The sequence below is a fragment of the Macaca fascicularis genome, chromosome 14 (assembly GCF_037993035.2).
Source record: "Macaca fascicularis isolate 582-1 chromosome 14, T2T-MFA8v1.1".
Lineage (NCBI taxonomy): Eukaryota > Metazoa > Chordata > Mammalia > Primates > Cercopithecidae > Macaca > Macaca fascicularis.
In genome coordinates, this window is record NC_088388.1 from 35,035,345 (window position 1) to 35,053,078 (window position 17,734).

Consider the following 17,734-nt stretch of genomic DNA (forward strand, 5'->3'; position numbering starts at 1 on the left):
GAGCATACAGCCACCCATACAGTCTCTTTCCACATTTGCATCCATTGGAGAAATTGTTGGGGAATGTAAGAGTTTATCTTAAAATGAGTTAAGAAAATACTTGCTCAATTGAATGCCTCCTTGTTTTCTTTCTTTCTTTCTTTCTTTTTTTTTTTTAAAACACAAAATGAATTTCTTCTGGGCAAGCAACCATTGAGAGTGAAATTCTTTTAAAAGCATTTGCTGGACACAGGGCTTGGTTCTCAAAATTCCAGCGTTAGCACTTATCTACAGTATCATGGGCATTACAGTGCCATTGAAAATCAAGATGAAGTAGCTTATGTTAATGCAAGACTGACAGACCCACATCTGATGGCAATTACCCATACTGGGGGGTTAATAAATGTTCTTAGAATTACTGTCTTTATTTTCTTTATTGCAAGAAAAATGGGCAGCTTCCTAAGCCGTGCCTCCTGCTTCTTGCTACCAGCCTTGGTGACTTGCTAATTAACTGTTTTGGCTCCAGTGCTTCATGGGTTCTTCTGAGTTTAATATTCATGTTAGGGAAATGCTACGTCCTTTAGCCAAAGTAGTAGAAAATATTAAATTAAATTCAGCAAACAGTACCCTTTAAGAACAAGAAATGAAGACCTATAGACATAATAATAATGATACTCGGATGCCTCAGAAGAGTGTCTGGAAAAATGAATGCACACTGTTTTTTCCTTCTAGAAGAGAGCGAGCTTAATTTTTATTCCTGTTTTGAAGGGGTTTCAGCACAGGTGTGGCAGAGAGAGTTCATCACATTTGCCAACTCTGATCAATCTAAAGTGGCTCCCTGAAGCACTTTGTTAGGAAGGATCCTCATGCTATATCCAAACTCAGTGGGAAAGATGTTATGATTTATCAGCAGTGTCTCTCATGCTATAGGGTAGGAGTGTGGTTACTCATACCATGCATTTGCTGTGCCTGCTATAGTGTCATTCATCTTTGTTCATATTCATGCTCTATGACTGTGGTAGGCAGAAAATTGCTGTGATGGAAGTGTATGCCTGCTTTATTTTAACTCTTTAGAGTCTGTCTAGACTTTGGAATATCTCCAATACAAAGTTCTTGAAATGACTGATTTTGGCTTGATGGGATTTTAAAGTTTTCTTCACATTAAAGGCTATTCTGTGTCTGTTCCAAGAGGTTCTTAGCTGTCTATGAGGCAAATTGGGGGCAGTGCATTAGTAAGGTTGTCAAGAAGACAAGAAAACACATACAACTTTTGGGGTCCTATAGGATTTAGGAAGCAAATTAACTTTGGTTTATGATGCTGAATCTATAGCAAGAATTAAGGTTGTACAACCACTCTGATGGTGGTTAGCTTTTGAAGCCTTTTGCATACCTACTTGGAAAGGAATTCAGAGATCAGGAGAGACAATTCAATTCAATTTATCCTGTTATATCCCCCAAATCTTGGGCACCTCAGTTTTCTCTAGCCCCTAGTTCCTATCTCCTAAGTCTGACTGCCCATCAGAATCTCTCAGGCAGGTGGTTAAGCAGTCAGATTCCTGGAATCTAGTTCAGACTTATTAAATCAAATTCTCTACTGATAAGTCCTCATAATTGGAGCTTTAATGAGCTCTTCCCTGGTTCTCAGGCAGCCAGTGCACTACCACCTTCTTGCTTATGGATAAAATGGATTGCCAGGATTAGGGATATATTCTGTATACTCCTATTATCCTAAACCAGGCCATTCTTTTCCACTCTCTTTTCGTGATGACTTTTGTAGACTTCATTTAGCTCATCTGTAAAAGAGGATAATAGATTTTGCCTCATAAGGTTACTGTAAAACGTATAAAGGTTTTTTGTTTGTTTGTTTTGAGACAGAGTCCCACTCTTTTGCCCAGGCTGGAGTGGAGTGGTGCAATCTCGGATCACTGCAACCCCTGCCTCCCAAATTCAAAGGATTCTCCTGCCTCAGCCCCCTGAGTAGCTGGGGTTATAGGCGTGTGCCACCATGTCTAGCTAATTTTTGCATTTTTAGTAGAGATGAGTTTCACCATATTGGCCAGGCTGGTCTTGAACTCCTAACCTCAGGTGATCTGCCCACCACGGCCTCCTAAAGTCTTGGGATTACAGGCCTAAGTCACTGCGCCAGACCTAAAGTTTTTTAGGATGGTGCCTGACAGAGGTAAATATTGGATGTGTTGGTTCCAAATCTCATAATTGTCATCATCATTTGATTTCATTTACAGGGACACTAAGTATCCTTGCCAGAGGCAGCAAATCAAATTATAATCTCTTACCAGGCTGTTGTAAGAAGCAGAAGGTATACAAAGAGCTTTGTTTGGTTGAAACACTTACTTTTTGAATTTATGAACATGTAAACATAGAACAGTTAGGAGGCTTTTGACTGTAAGAAACAAAATGCTGTAAGCAACAAGGAATTTAGTCTCTCATTAAAAAAAAAAAATATCCAGGCACAAAGCAATTTTCAGCATCTGGTAATTCAGGGGCTCAGTGATGATACCAGGAATTCAGGTTCTTTCAGTATTCCTCTCACATGGTGGCCTTGTCCCAAAGGTTTGAGAGTGACTGCTGCCGAAGTTCCAGGTGTAGCATGAAGTAATGACAGTGTTCACTGGAAAAACAAGGTCATTTCTTCCAGTATGTCTCTTTGTATGTAGGTGATGACCATTTCCTTGAAGCCCATCCACTGACTTTAATTCATGTTTCGCTGTCCAGGATTGGGTGACCGCACCTCGTTAAACCAGTCATTGGCAAGGGAAATACAGGTCCTAACTAATCAAGATAAGCTCGTCTGGGTCTATGAATAAGTTTTCCTTTCTGGAGCACTCGGCTTCCCAGGGAAAGATTGAATAAACATGAATAAAACTGGAGGCTGTGCTGTTGAGGAAAGGTGGGGTGAGGATTTGAGCGTGCCATCAATAGCATCTGCTTAATGAGTCTTGTAACGAAGTACCTTTGCATGGCACCTTGAGGAAAGTAGCCTATGGTCTTCCTAGAATGGAGTCCCTTGGGCATGGCAGGGGACAGCACTGTAGTGAGCCTTGGCCAGTGACTGAGATAGGCTTGGGTAACATTTTAAAATATCATGGCTGTCATCTTGTTTTCTACTTTCATCCTGAAATCTTTACTTTTCTTGTTTCCTTTTCTTCTATTCCTTCTTCTCTTTTCTTTCCTTCTTCCGTTTCCTCTTTTGTCCATGTTATACCAGGATCCATGTGTAGGAGAGACTTCTAGCCACCTGTGTCCCTTTCCCATAGAAATCATCTCAGAAGAGAAGATGACAGGTTCCTATTATGTGGTCAGATTCCAAAGTTCTGAGAGGCTTAACCTATCATCACCTGTCATGTTTCATGGCTGTTTGGAGCAGTTTAACCTTCTGTCTTATCCATCTAGAGTTGAATATTTTAGTTCCTGAAGATCACATATTTGGCATATTGAGATTCTGAAGATAGTGTTGGAACTATACTTTTAATAATTCAAGCTAATTATCTGTCACCATCAATTGGCCACCAAGAGTTGGAAAGACACTTGGTTGATATCTGAGCCCACTGGTAGAGTGTAGCAAGAATCCCTGGCTAGACCTCTTGAAAGAGAGATGTGCACAGAAGACAAGGCCTGACCAAAAAAGAGAAAGAAAAACAGTCATCTGTATTATTTTAATGGTTTTGAGCTCATTTCCGTCTATAGAGGAACTAGGCTTAACCATGGGTGGACTGAGGACTCCTTCTGTCTCTGGACTAGAATAAAAGTAGGGCAGGAGGCCCCCATTTTCCCTCCTTGCTCGAATAATGCTGGTCACTGAGATCTTATCTCTCATTAGAGATGCAAAGAAAAAAATGGAAGAATGTGTTTTTTTAAGGTCATGGCCCACTCAGACCTGGAGAACAGAATCTTTCAGGATAAAGCCTGGAAATTGATTTACTTTCTTTTTTTTTTTTTCCTTTTGAGACAGAGTCTCACCCTGTTGTCCCAAACTAGAGTGCAGAAGAATGCAGTGGCGTGATCTTGGCTCAGCATAACTCTGCCTCCAGGGTTAGAGCCATTCTCCCACCTTAGCCTCCCGAGTAGCTGGGATCACAGGCGTGCACCACCACACTTTGCTAATTTTTTGTATTTTTAGTAGAGACAGGTTTTCACCATATTGACCAGGCTGGTCTTGACCTCCTGACCTTGGGTGATCAGCCCGCCTCCACCTTCCAAAGTGCAGGGATTATAGGCATGAGCCACTGCGCCTGGCCATGATTTACTTTTTAACTTGTACATAATTTGGAAGATCAAACGGGTTTGAGAACTACTGGCCTAAAGTGACTATCTTAGGCCTTATAATCATTAAAGGGTTTGTACAATACAGGTTGTAGGGCAGTGATTTTTCCAAGGGCCCTGAGAGGCTAGAAATATGGTGGTGTGGGGTAAAACTTTATCCCTCCCTCCTTCCCCCAACAACAACAGCAGACCTAATTTCAGGTTTTGTTTGTTTGGTGTTTTTTTTTGTAAATTCAAACTTCTTCATAAACTTTTCTTTAAACAAAATTTTTCCTTCACCCCACTTGCCCCAGTACGCAAAGAGAAATGATCCGTTTCTGGGCCAAGACACAGGGTGCCATGGCTTCCTAATGTCATTATCCAGGCCATCTTGGCAGAGGTGAGAGAAAAATCCCATCAAGGGCACTGAATGTCTGAGGTCACATGAACAACATATGGAAAGTCAATGGTGGCCAAGTAGAATGACCATGGAAGGGGACCCTGGAACCAAGGCGCATGGCCCTAGTCATGAGGACATCTTCCCCCTCAGGACTTCTGGGAGCCTAATGACAACAGAGTCCTCACAGGACACTGTTACTACTGCCTATTTGGTGTCTCCTCAGTGAAGTCATTGTGTTGTGGCATACCTCAACTCCCCAGAGTCCAATTCCCTATAATAATGAGAATTTTTAAGGAGACAAAAGTAGAGTCTAAGAAAATAAACAAATATGTTAGCTTTGTTGAACTATTCCAAACCACGCCCAGACAGTAACCACAAGGGCAACAACAGGAATTGATGTTCAGAGTATACACACATTTAGCCCAATCTTGCTATTGGATTGCATTTTAATCTCCTCAAAGTTGCTTCAACATTAGACCATTAGTAGCTTGCCTTCCGAAGGTAGAAAATTGAATATTTTAGAAAAAATTTTCCTTACAAGGGTAGATTTTTAAAAAATATTATCCAGTTAATTGTCAGCTAATCAATTATAGTCAATTGCACTGAGTGTTCTAATGAAAACTGAGATTTACAAGGAACTATGTGCTTGATATACTGTTCTTAACACCTCTGGGGAGGGGTGTGTGTGCACGTGCACATGTGGTGTGCATGCATGTATTTCCTGCCATCTTACATTGTGCTGTACATGATCAAGGAAGTTTATTTCTTAGCTCTCTTTACTGTTCATTGATAAAGGGCTAGGCAGACAAAATATTGACTGATCCCCCTCAAAGACACCTTCCTGGATTGCCGTATCTTGGTAATTTTCTCTGTTACTATCTTTTATAGGACCTGCTAATTATCTTCCTTGCAGTTATAATCTGAGTTATGTTAGCAGGTTATTTACTTCTTTATTATCTGTTACTCCCACATGAATATAAGTTCCATAAGGCCAGAGACCTTGTTCTGTTTGCTGCATTATTATATTCCCAGCGAGCCCCATCATACTGCCAGTCACATCCTAAGACCCCGGGGAATATTTCTTGGAGGTCGTAGAAAGACTGTGATCATTTCATGGCATTCTGGGGCCCTATTTCATTATCAAACCTCATCCTGACTTTTGAGAGAGTCAGAAGCTTAGTGGGATTTAATGGAATCTAATGGGATTTCTTTTATCCAGTGCTACTGGATTAGAAAATTAGACTGAGACCCGACTTCGCAAAACCCTTGAAATGAGCCAAAATGTAAAGAAAAATGAAGGAAGAGAGAGTTAAACCCTAAGTGGGTGAATCTGAGAATGTGGGGTTGAAAGTGAAATGCCACATGACAGAGTTACAAAGTAAAAACAGTTTAACCTGAAGAACTGAAATCTGGCCACACTTTCCTAGTAAGGGATCAACTTTACAAGCTTTGGATGGGTTTGAGTAGAAGAGATTGGAGTTCTCAGTTTTGGAGAATTAAGTTAAACCCTGCAAAAATACCTTCTTTTTAAACAAGTGTATCTAATCTCCAGTTTCTGGTCAAAACACTTGAAAGTAATTCAATTTTAAAAAATAAATAAAAGTAGCCTTTTTCAAAGAAAGTCACCCTTCATTTTCACCATTTAAGAGTCAGTGATCTGGGCCTTAGCTTCCACTCTGAGGAAAATAATCTTAGTGAAAAATGAAAGCTGGCATTTTAGAGACATGTAGAAATGAAATACTAGGCTAGAGATGAGCCTACATATTATAAAAAGATACCAATCTGGAAAATCTTTTGCTCTCAACCTTGAGAAACCACATTGGTAGTATTGATATGAAAAAGAGGTGCTGTATTGGCTGAGGATAAGCAAATGTAGCCCCTTAGCTACTGATGAAAATAAAAGTAAAAGTTGTGATGTTCGTATCATGGAAGAACTTTACCATTGAGTTTCATTAAAGGTACCTCAGGGATAGTGTCAGAGACAGAAGAAAAACTTGGAAGAACAATAGCTAGACCCAGAGAGATAATTTCTATCATCTTAAATTACTCCCCAATTTAAGTTCATGGTTAAGATGGCTAAATAGATGCCTTCCATGAGTCAAATGAAAAAAAAAAAAAAAAGGCCTTAAACCATGATAGTACAGGTTAAAAATAAAAGAACATCCTAACAATGAAATTTGATTAGCCCTCTGTGTCTATGAAATAAGAAGAAATGAGTGACTATATGCCTGGGTGTTACTGCGTGATTCTTGCTGGTAGTGGCAGATGAATGTTAGGACCCAGGATTCATGATTGTAGGCACAATCTTTAGAAAAGCTTCTTAGCTTCTCTGAACCTAAATATTCTGATTTGCAAAGTGAATCCTTTGAATCTCTGACCCGGTGATTATGTGATATGGTGGAGAAGGAGAGGATTGGTCTGCAAAATCAGAAGTTCTATATTGCAACTAAGTCATCGGGTGACCTTGGAGGAATCCTTTTAGCCTTGCTAGGTCTTAGTTTCCCATTCCATGGAAGGAATGATTCAAATCTCTGAGGACCCTGCTAGGTTGGAATTTCGGTAAGCCTGGAATTAGAGGATAAAAGGTCAGGAGCCCCCTGCTGTCCCTTGATTTTCTGTTGGAAGCAAAAGGATAGAACTAGCCTTGCACATAAATTAGCATGGATTCTTTCATCTGACCCAGTGGCTTGGGGGCCTGAGAAGATGCACACACGTGTCCTGTTCGGGCCTGGGCAGTAGGCTCATTTATAAAGAGTGGCCTCTGCAAAGCCAGCTGTCAAAACAGCAGTGATTTTCCTGAGAGGCCGACGGGTGAAAACTTTCAGATGAAGGGATACCATGAAGAAATACAGGCAGCTTCCTCAAATAATGAATGGCTATTCCATTAACTCCATCTATTGATTACTCCTCTGAGCTACCGGGAACAAAGGCTGGAAAAATCTTTAAGTGCATAGTGTCAACCATGCAGCAATAATTCGCTTCTCTTTGAAATTGTAACATTATTTGTGTGATGTATATAGTTCATTTATTCATTTATTCATCCATTTATTTGTTCACTCCTTCAACAAAATGGAGCCCTTACTACAGGCGGACCAATTTCTTTGCCCCCTTTTGCCTTTCCCAGTAAAAAAAGCCACTGTATAACAGGTTTTGAAAATCAGACTTAGTTTATTAATAGAAAATTAACAGTATACTTTGTGATGTATATAATGGGTGTCATCCTTGAATAAAATAAAAATAGGATTTATAACACTTAAAGGTCATTTTGCATCCAAAATTGAGACCCTCGCTAGTCATATCCACATGATTCTCAGGCAATATAGAATTATTTCTTCATTCATTCATCTATTTGATAAATAATGATTGAAACTTTCTTGGAATACAAAGATGAATTTGGTTCGAACCATCCTGAGGGCCATAGTCAAGTGGGAGAAAGATAACTCATTAGACAAATCCTCATTGTGTGAACTGCAAGCACTTGGCAAGCTCAGAGCTCTGGATACAAGTGGGGAAGTGGCTGGCAGGACCAGATCACAGAGAGTTCTACACACCATACCATGGAGCATTTGGCCCTTTGTCTGTGGGCAATAATAGAGAATCTGGGAAGATGCTAAGTTGGGTGAGTAAACCCTTGCTAAGTGAGGGAGTGTATATGATCAGATTTGTATTTTGATGAGATCACCTAGCTTTAGTGTAGGAAGGATTAAGCCAAGGCACCCTTCTAGGAAGGGTATTACTTTGCTAGGGTTGTCAAACACGGAACCACAGACTACATGGTTTAAAGAGCAGACATTTATTTTCTCACAGTTCTGGAGGCTAGATCAAGGTACTGGCAGGTTTGGTCTCACCTTGGGCCTCTCTTACAGAGCTTGTAGATGTCTGTGTTCTCCTTATATCCTCACGTGGCCTTTCAGCCATGCATGCGCATCCTGGTGTCTGTGTGTCCAAGTGTCTTGAATAAGGACACCAGTAATACTGGATTAGGGCTTACCCTAATGGCCTCATTTTAACTTAATCACCTCTTTAAAGGACCATCTCCAAACATGGTCAATTTCTGAGATACTGGGGATGAAAGCTTCAAAATATGCATTTTGGGGGAACACAATTCAGCCCATAACAGAAGCAAACCAAAAAGTAGGGGATTATCTGCTCCTTAACAGAGTGTATGCATATGTGTGAAGAGGGAGAGAAATTTACATGTTTTTTAATGAGCAATTTAAGGCGAACGTGGTATGCATTTACCTGACTTCACATGTCTAGGAACAAAGACCCTCATAGAGCAAACACTTTTTTTTTTTCATTTTACTGTCATGCCAAACACCTATTTATTTATTTGTTTATTCATTTATTTATTTATTTATTTTTGCTGTCTTGCTTTGGAACAGTGTTCAGCAGCGTATGCTCTCCAACTGTGTTCTGATTACCTGAATTCCTTAAAATACTTAATTCAAATTATTTAAGGAAAAACTTTATGGAACACCTTATGCCTTAATTATACTAATTAGGAGAAAATGCGGATTTAGAAAGACAGTGTAAATGTATCTTTTGACAAATTTTAAGATGCTGCGGCCTAGATCTCTAGAAATTAGAAAACCCATGAGTAAGGAATGAAAATGTAGAAAGTAAAATAGACCTCCAACTCTGCTTCTTGGAACCTTGGGCACCAAGGGCCATGATGGAATTTCCAGAAATCCTTTCTTCCTGAGGAATTATACTACATACTTTTTACTTCTTCATACCAGTGGGAGGCTTGTGGGATAAAGCCACAAAAGCATTGCCAAAGAAATATCGGAGACTATTGGAACTGGTGTTCCAGTGGAACCAAAAACCTTATCCAAAGGAGGCTTCATGATTTCACACCCCCCAGGAAGTCTTAGTAGCTCTGATTCAGGGGAGCTCTCTTATAGTAGTAAATGTTGCCCATTGAGGGGTGGAGAAAGCACAATGGAAGAGGAAATGAATATGGTTTCCATTCCCTCTATCTTGTCACTGTCACTATTGATCAAAATAACCTTCTCTGAGGGGTTTCTTTGTAAATTTTATACTTGAAATGCTTCATTGAAATTTTGAGTTATAAAATGGGAAGAATCAATTTTATTGGATCCTAAATTTTGCTCTATGCAGCTTCCTGTCCAGAGTGAATATTATTAAAATTGACATAGGTTGTGTGTGCAAGGTAATATCCCCTTTCGTAGGCACTTCTCTAAATTTCAGGATATTTTGTAGAGTGGATTAGATTATACAGTGAGTGGGGACTCAGAAAGGAGAATAGAACTGTGTATTGATGCCTTCAGAAATATTATTTGATGGCAATAAAATATTCCCTGAAATTCCCTTCAGAGGGAAGAAAATGGAGTTTGTTTGCAGTAATTGCATTTTCTGGCATTTGCTCTTACACTTTCCAATATAAGCCAATTGGAACCCGTGATTTGGTTTTGCTTATTGACAAAAGTACCATGTAAATTGATCTGTGATGCATTTAAAGAAGATGCTTTGAAAGTTTGGAAATTGAGATGGCTTTTTCTTATTAGATTTTGAGAGTATTAGGGTTCATTTCTATATTTTAGTCTAATGTAATATTAGCCAAATATGTTCTTTTTCAATTTAGTTTTAATCAAGTTCTGGAAGACCATTTTCATCTAGCCCCAGTGGCGCTGTTAACGCAGAGATTTTATTTTCACTGTCAACCCTCCATTCTGGCTTCTGCAGCCCTGCCCCGCAGAATTCCTGCATACCGAAATCCTGCATCATCTGCCCAAATGTTATTTCAGCATGCAAAAAAAATAGTAGTTATTACAAGAAGATTTTTAAAATTCTTATTTGCAGGCTTAAGGAGGGGAGGAATTTAAAAAGCCTCTAAAATTGTTATTTCTTTTAAAAGATACGGCCTTTATGCCTTATGTTATTTTTATTTAATTTGATCATCACCATACTTAATGGTTTAAAATGCAAACACACAGGATTTGCATTTGTTCCTCTAATTATTCAGTAGAATAATTGCCACTTATTTTGTAATTATTGCTGGAAGGAACACCTTTTTCTCAGTTGCTTTTTAAAGGCTTTGTGGGGAAAAAATAAACATATCATTCTTCATCTCATCAGAGACTTTGTCAGTCAACAATACTAGTTTATTAAAGATATTTATTAAATACTCTTCTAAAGAGGTAGGAAGTAGGAGATGGGCTTCTTACTCTGACCTAAGTTACACTGCAAAACAGAAGACAGAATAAAAATAACAATTATAGGCCAGCCACGATGGCTCACGCTCACGCCTGTAATCCCAGCACTTTGGGAGGCTGAGGCGGGCTGAGGGGATCAGCTGAGGTCAGGAGTTTGAGACCAGCCTGGCCAACATTGCGAAACCCTGTCTCTACTAAAAATATAAAAAATTAGCTGGGGGTGGTGGTGGACATGTGTAGTCCCAGCTACTTGGGGGGCTGAGTCCCGAGAATTGCTTGAACCCTGGAGGCGGAGGTTACAGTGAACTGAAATCGTGCCACTGCACTCCAGCCTGGGTGACAGAGTGAGACTGCATTTCAAGAATTATTAGTAATAATAACAATAATAATTATCATCCTTTATGTGGCAGGTATTGTATTTGGTCCTTTCCTGCTCTCACTTATTCCCCATACCCACTTCATAAGGTAGATTGTACAATTCTTTTTTTTTTTTCCTGATGAGTAATGTGAAGCTTAAATAGTGTGTCTGGAGTTTGAGTTTAACAGGTAATAAGTGACAGAATCACGAACTTGATCCCAAATCTGTCTGACTCCAAAGTCCATGCTCTTTCCTTCATGCCATGTATTCATATATTCCTACAAGTTCAGGTTGTATAAACATGCGCACAGCTGATCCAGATGAAACCTGACAATGTCTTTACCAATTTTTCTTGTGACTATCCGGTGGAAGCTTGATTTGGATGCAGTTTTCTAATGCTTGAGGAAGCAGATTGAAGGGTCTTTAGAAGCTAGTCTGATTGTTCAGATCGATTTGTTGTATAAATCTTTTTTAACAAGCCAAGGCCCTCATTTGTAAAGGAAAGTTTGGATAAAATAAACAGTGGAAGGGTCTACCTTACGATTCTTGTTGTCCAGCCAGATGGCAATACTGGAATACAATTGGAGTTGCATTTAGGTGGACAGTTACCACTAGGGATTCCCATTTAGAGCATGCCATGTTGATTTGGGTGGCAACTTAGAGATACTCGGTTGGGAAGCAAGGAGAATATTGTCATTCATTTATACTACCTTGCGGTTATCTTAAACATATATGTAAGTGTGAATGAGTATATGCGAGTGTGTAGATGTGTGTGTTTAGGTCACAAAAATTGTGTTGGAATAAGGCCATGGTTGAGGCAAGAATGCTTACAAACAAGGAGTTGCTGAGCAGCAATAAAATCTCTGGGCTGTTTTCATGGTCTAAAAAGTGTGGCTATTAATGGCCTGCTTCCCCATCGTTTGCACTTCTCAGTTGTTCCCTGCCATCGGTGAGGTGCAGTAGTGACTACTGTAAGGGAAGGGGAGTGGACTTCTGTCTTCTTTGTGTGGACTAAGGTTTATCACATCTCTTGGTGCCTTGGGATTCTCTTCATGGAGGAGGCTGAAGCGGAGGAGGGAGCATTTCTGCCGTGGTGTCTTACACTGGTCCTAATTCCTGCGGTGGACCCCAGGGCTTTCACTCCGCATCCCCTGCCTTCTCCTGGGTTTCTGGCTCAGCCCTGACATTATTGTAATATAGTTTTCTGTGTTTAATATTTCTTAGACCTGGTTTCCCATTGCAAGCATGGAAGAAACCCTAATGCATGAGTTTCAGAGGAGAAGGTAGCAGTCTGAACCTGCTGTGTGGCTCCATCAGCAAGTGTGAGTATTAATGTTAGAGCTGTCAGGACTTGTGAAAATGAATGGAGCCTGACGGGGGATAGACTGAGGTCAGAGACAGAGCTTGCCCTGACTGAATGTTTCCGGTGTTTTTGAAGCTGAGGCAAGTGAGTGCAAACTGTGGAGCCAAGGGGGATTTCTGGAGTATGCAGTGGGTACCAACTACGTGCCAAGCATTCTTCTAGGTGCCGGGGGTACAACAGCAAAAAGTTGGCTCTGCCTCCTCATAGCTCATAGAACCCCCTCTCCACCTCCAGGCTGGCCTCGAGCCTTCTCTACTATCAGCCCCCAGTAATTGCCAAGGAAGGAATTTAGATGAAATGTCTCCTTAGCCCATCCTGAGCCTCATAGTTCTTCCATGCTCCTAGCAGTTGGTATGAATTTTTTCCTTTCATCCTCCTGCAGAATTTTCTGCTTGGCCAGTTTTCAAGCCCAGGTTATTCTTGTTCATTCCTCAGTGAAATAGAGAGGCTTCAAGAGTTTTAACATTTTCCCTGTTCCTGCTGGAGTTACAATATTAAACATATAATCATACTTTTAAATAGGAAAAATTTCCTCCTTCTGTTGCCTTGGGTATAACGAAGTCACTTTATATCACTGGCATTAGGGAACAGTGTTTTAAAACAGGCCCCTGACACTGCCCCATTGCAGGCAGATTTCAGAAATGTGTTCAAATTGTTATGTATCTCATGTTTAGAAACAGTCCTGTGATAACAGATCTGACTATATATTTGTTTGATTCTTTTAGATCCCAACAACTTAGCTTTTTTTTTTTTCCTAGCACATTGCCAAGGGAAAGTGAGCCTGAAGGCTGTGCCTTATGAATTGGATTTTCCTGGGCACCTGGGAGCCATAGCAAGTTCCTCTTCTGTCCTGTCACCTCTGTTGTTTTTCTTCCTGCTATAGAATGAGCTTTACTGACTGTGAGTGTTATGCCACAGACATTTTTGGTTTTGGTTTCCTTATATATTTTAAAAACCTATAATTTGGAAGAATAGAGGGGAGAGGGCATAGGGATTGGCAGTCTTAAAATATGTCAGCTTTATGGATCTAGGTTTTTTTTTTATACAGGAAAACAATAAGCCATGTTTGCTTTTGGAGGCTCTCTTTCACAAATAACTACTGCTGAATGCTGGGGTTTTTCTCTTGGTTTCAGCAGGAGTAAATAGTAGATAGTGATCAATTAGCCTTGCCGACCAGATCTCTGATTTAAAAAAGAAGGGTGTGGAGAAAGGATATTTGGTGTTAACCATGACCTGATGAACCATTGTGGTTGCCCCTGTTTTCCATATTCCCTGTTCATGAGGAATGAAGAGTATGGGTCAAGAGTTCTCTTCTAACAGTTGGCAGGCTGTATTAGCCTGTTCTCATGCTGTTACTAAAGATACACCTGAGACTGGGTAATTTATAAAGGAGAGAGGTTTAATTGACTCATAGTTCAGCAAAGCTGGGTATGCCTTAGGAAACTTACAATCATGGCAGAAGGGGAAGCCAACACGTCCTTCTTCACATGGTGGCAGCAAGCAGAAGTGCTGAGCAAAAGGAGTTAAAACCCCTTATAAAACCATCAGATCTCGTGAGAATTTACTATCATGAGAACAGCATGAGGATAACCACCCCCATGATTCAATTACCTCCCACCAGATCCTTCCCACAACATGTGGGGATTATGGGAACTACAATTCATGATGAGATTTGGATGGGGACACTGCCAAACCATATCACAGGCAGATTCCTGGGAAAAATGAATGTTCTGGAATTGACCTTGGATTTTGGTTTGACCTAAACTTGAGTTTTCTAGAGGTATTCATTCTATAAGGATTTATAGCAGAAAACCTGAATGCAGTTGTATGATACTTATTTTTGAGGAACATTAACTTGTATTGAGGGAGAGGGGCAAGCGAGGAAATCATGTTTGGCTAGAGCAGTGCTTATATATGTTTATTTTAAAATGCTGATGCACATGTGCCCCCAGTCCTCATTGTTCTCCATTATCTTCCACCTAGTTCAGCTCAATTCACATTGTTTACCTCCCTAATCCATGTAGGTGTTTGAATTTATTACCTCAGACCTCCATTCTCCTATCAAAGTCTCATCCTAATCCTAATAATTGTAGCCAACAAGTTTTAGATTCTGGGACCTCACATAAAGTTGGCCTTCTCTTCATTTGGTAGGCTCCCACATTCTCCTGGGAGCCTGTAGGTAAGAAATTACACCACCAGCTGCAGTAGCATTCGGGGAATGTTTTAATCGAGCGAGGATGTGTTTTAATTGTCGTAGTGTGAGGCTGACACTGCCTCATGTCCCATACAGGAGAATTCTATGATATAGCCAGGGAAGCATCTAGAATGGAGAGTTCTGTTTCATGGGTACAAACAAAAAGGGCTGTAAGTGCCTAATATTAGATAAAAGATTACTGTAGATGGAGAATGGTATGAGGAGGATTTATGTACCAGGCCTTAAGTCAAACTTTATCAAGTTGTCACATATTTGGGGTCATCTGAAAACTACTGGTCTGGGAGCCAAAGAGCTAGATTCTGGCCCTACTTGTGGCCTGTGACTGTGCTTAGTAAGTGGCAGCACCTCTCTGGCACTCAGTTTCTTCATCCATAAAATGGAAGTGCATGAATCAGTGGTTTCCTCTTAATTTTTTTAAGCCAGGGTTAACTTTCTTTGAATGATGACATCTTTCCCCAGATGGTAAAATCAAGGAAAGCATAGCTGCTCTGGTGGACCTCAGAGAAAGTCGTTCCCCTCTGCCCTTCTCCATCCCTGGGGAGGCTTCACGGAGCACAACTTCAAACCACCAGATTGTCTTGGAGGACACGTGCTGTGATTCATCGAAGCCATTATAAGTGCCATGTTAAATGTCCAGAGTTTTATAAGGGAGTTATGCTGACTTTGACATAAGTTGCTATGTGTTTAACATTGTTATAGAGTTCATCAGACATGTGCATAGCTGGAGATCTTAAATTTTTAATCTATTCCTTGCTACATGCTCATAGAGGAATACCCCCACCTGATTCTAAGAAGAAGTTTTGGATATTCTGCATGAGTAGTCCCTCTTTGAGAGAAACAGTCTGGAAGCTATCACAGGTTATACTAATCATTCATGAATGAGAGGCCACTCTGGGCACATTTTTTGGTATTTGAGAAATACTGGAAGAGAGAGATATCTGGATAAGAGAAGGAGGCAAGAAGTTGTGTGTTAAGGGAATACATTGTGCGAGGTTAGGATTATCTCAAAAGAGATGCTGTGTTTGCACTGTGTGCAGGTTGGAGGCCTCATAGGGCCACTGACCTTCACTTTTAGATCCAAATGCTTATTGGCCCTAATAACACTTTCGTTAGTTTGAAAGACATGTTGGAACATGCCAGTTTCTGCCATGAGAAAAATCAAAATGTTCTTTTTCATCTTCAGATGCTTTGCTTTGAGAGTAGTGATGTTGTGCCTGGTATCAGGGAGTGGTTCAATTTGTGGATAAACCAGTGATTAATTAATGGGGATTGGGAAAGATGGGCATGACAATAACATAACAACACAGCTAATGTCTATTGAATGAATATAAAGTGTCAGAAACTGTGCAGGTTCTTTATATGCAGGATCTTGTTTAATCCTCACCAAACTTTAGAATCAGTATTTTATTTTTACCCTATTTATATTTGAGAAAACTGTAGTTTAAAAAGAGTGGAGATTAGGCGGCTAGACTGGAAGACTGGATGTTGGGGAGAAGGAACAGGACACTTCATGTGGGCTTAAAGTTGGAAGAAAATGTAACACTGGCTTAAACCTTGCCATAGCCTAAGATGACAACCCAAGTTCCTGGAATTCTATGGAAGTTCCCAGGAAATCTTGTGGAGGTTCATAACGTTCCTTCACTTACTCAGCAAATCTGAGTTGTGTGTCTGCCATTTTGAAGATCTGGGACTAGGTACTTTGGGTCAATAAGGAACAACAAGCCATGATCCGTGTCTTCAAGTCTATGGGGAGACAAGTCACGTGCAAAAGCAAAACTCAAAAAAGGAGTAGTAATAGTGAACATGCACTGACGGTTTACTCTGCACCATGCATGTGCTTTTGAGGCTATATTTCATTTTATCTTTGCCAAAACTCATGAGGTAGGTGTTATTATCCCCATTTTGCTAGTGCACTTTAGAGAACATAAGGAATCTCCAAGGTCATACAGCTAACATATGGCAGAGACTACAGAGTCCCCATTCTTATCCCCATGTTGCCTCCATAGTTTAAATTGTAATAGTTTTAAAATCGAATCATTAGGAATAGAAATGGGAGAAGCACAGTAAGCAACTATTAAATACTGCCCTTAGAAGTAAAGATGAAGAAGGAGAGTGTCATGGAATAAGTATGCAGATGAGATAGGATGCAAAGGAAGCTGAGGAAGAAGAAGAGAGAGGAGAAGAAATATCAGAGAGGGAGGAGGATAACTTGGAGAGTGCCACAGCAGTAATCCAGGGAACAGATCACACCACTGTAGTGTGCTCAACAGAGGTCAGAATTCAGAAAAAGCCTTGGCTTTGGCCATTAGGAAGTTATTAGTCACATTCCAAGGAAGCTTTTGGAAGGAGAGTAGAAGCAGAAGCCAGATTGCATTGAGTAACTTTTGAGTAACCATTTGGCTATACATTGTTAAATCTATTAATATAGTGGCCCATCAGGCAAAACAAATGTGGTAAGTGGGCTGTATGAGAAGAAATCAGAGTGAGGAGGTCTGTTGGCAGACTGGAGATCAGTTTTGCCTGATCTTTTGATTTTCCACAAGAAGCTGGAAGTGCAGAAACTTTTGGGTGATATTTTCCGAGTTCTAGATGTTAGTTATGTACAAAAACAAAACAAAATAAAAAACAAAACAAACAAAACCTCAGTCGAGGGCTAGCCATAACACATCTGAGGGCTGAATTGGTCCTACCAGCAGCAAGCTTATGGAATCCTCTTTTTAGAAGTTTAGAAGTGAAATGAGGAAGCATCTCAAAGAAGCAAAAAGGTCAAAGAATGTTTAAGATCATGTTTGAGGCATGTATGTGTGTGTGTATGTGTCAAGGATTGTTTGTTTTTGTTTTCTTGGAGTGGGTAAATATAAACTCACTAATGAGGATTCAATGTATAAATAGAGAGAGACCCAAAATATCAAAGAGAGGAGATGCCTGGAAAAGGAAGGTGCTTGTGGGAGTGGGAGGAATCTGATTAAGGGGCCAGTTT

General features: G+C 40.2%; 1 protein-coding gene across 16 annotated transcripts in view; it reads left to right on the top strand.

Moving 5' to 3' along the window:
• Window positions 1-17,734, top strand: part of MPPED2 (metallophosphoesterase domain containing 2) — a 196,542-nt gene that overhangs the window by 69,976 nt on the left and 108,832 nt on the right. For 4 of the 16 annotated variants that reach the window (XM_074014013.1, XM_074014014.1, XM_074014015.1 and 1 more), the window contains exon 4: window positions 12,401-12,498. The exons of the other annotated variants lie outside the window; for them this stretch is intronic. The gene's annotated coding sequence lies outside the window, so the exon portion shown is untranslated. The remainder of the gene's footprint in view (window positions 1-12,400; window positions 12,499-17,734) is intronic. 16 annotated transcript variants of the gene reach the window in all.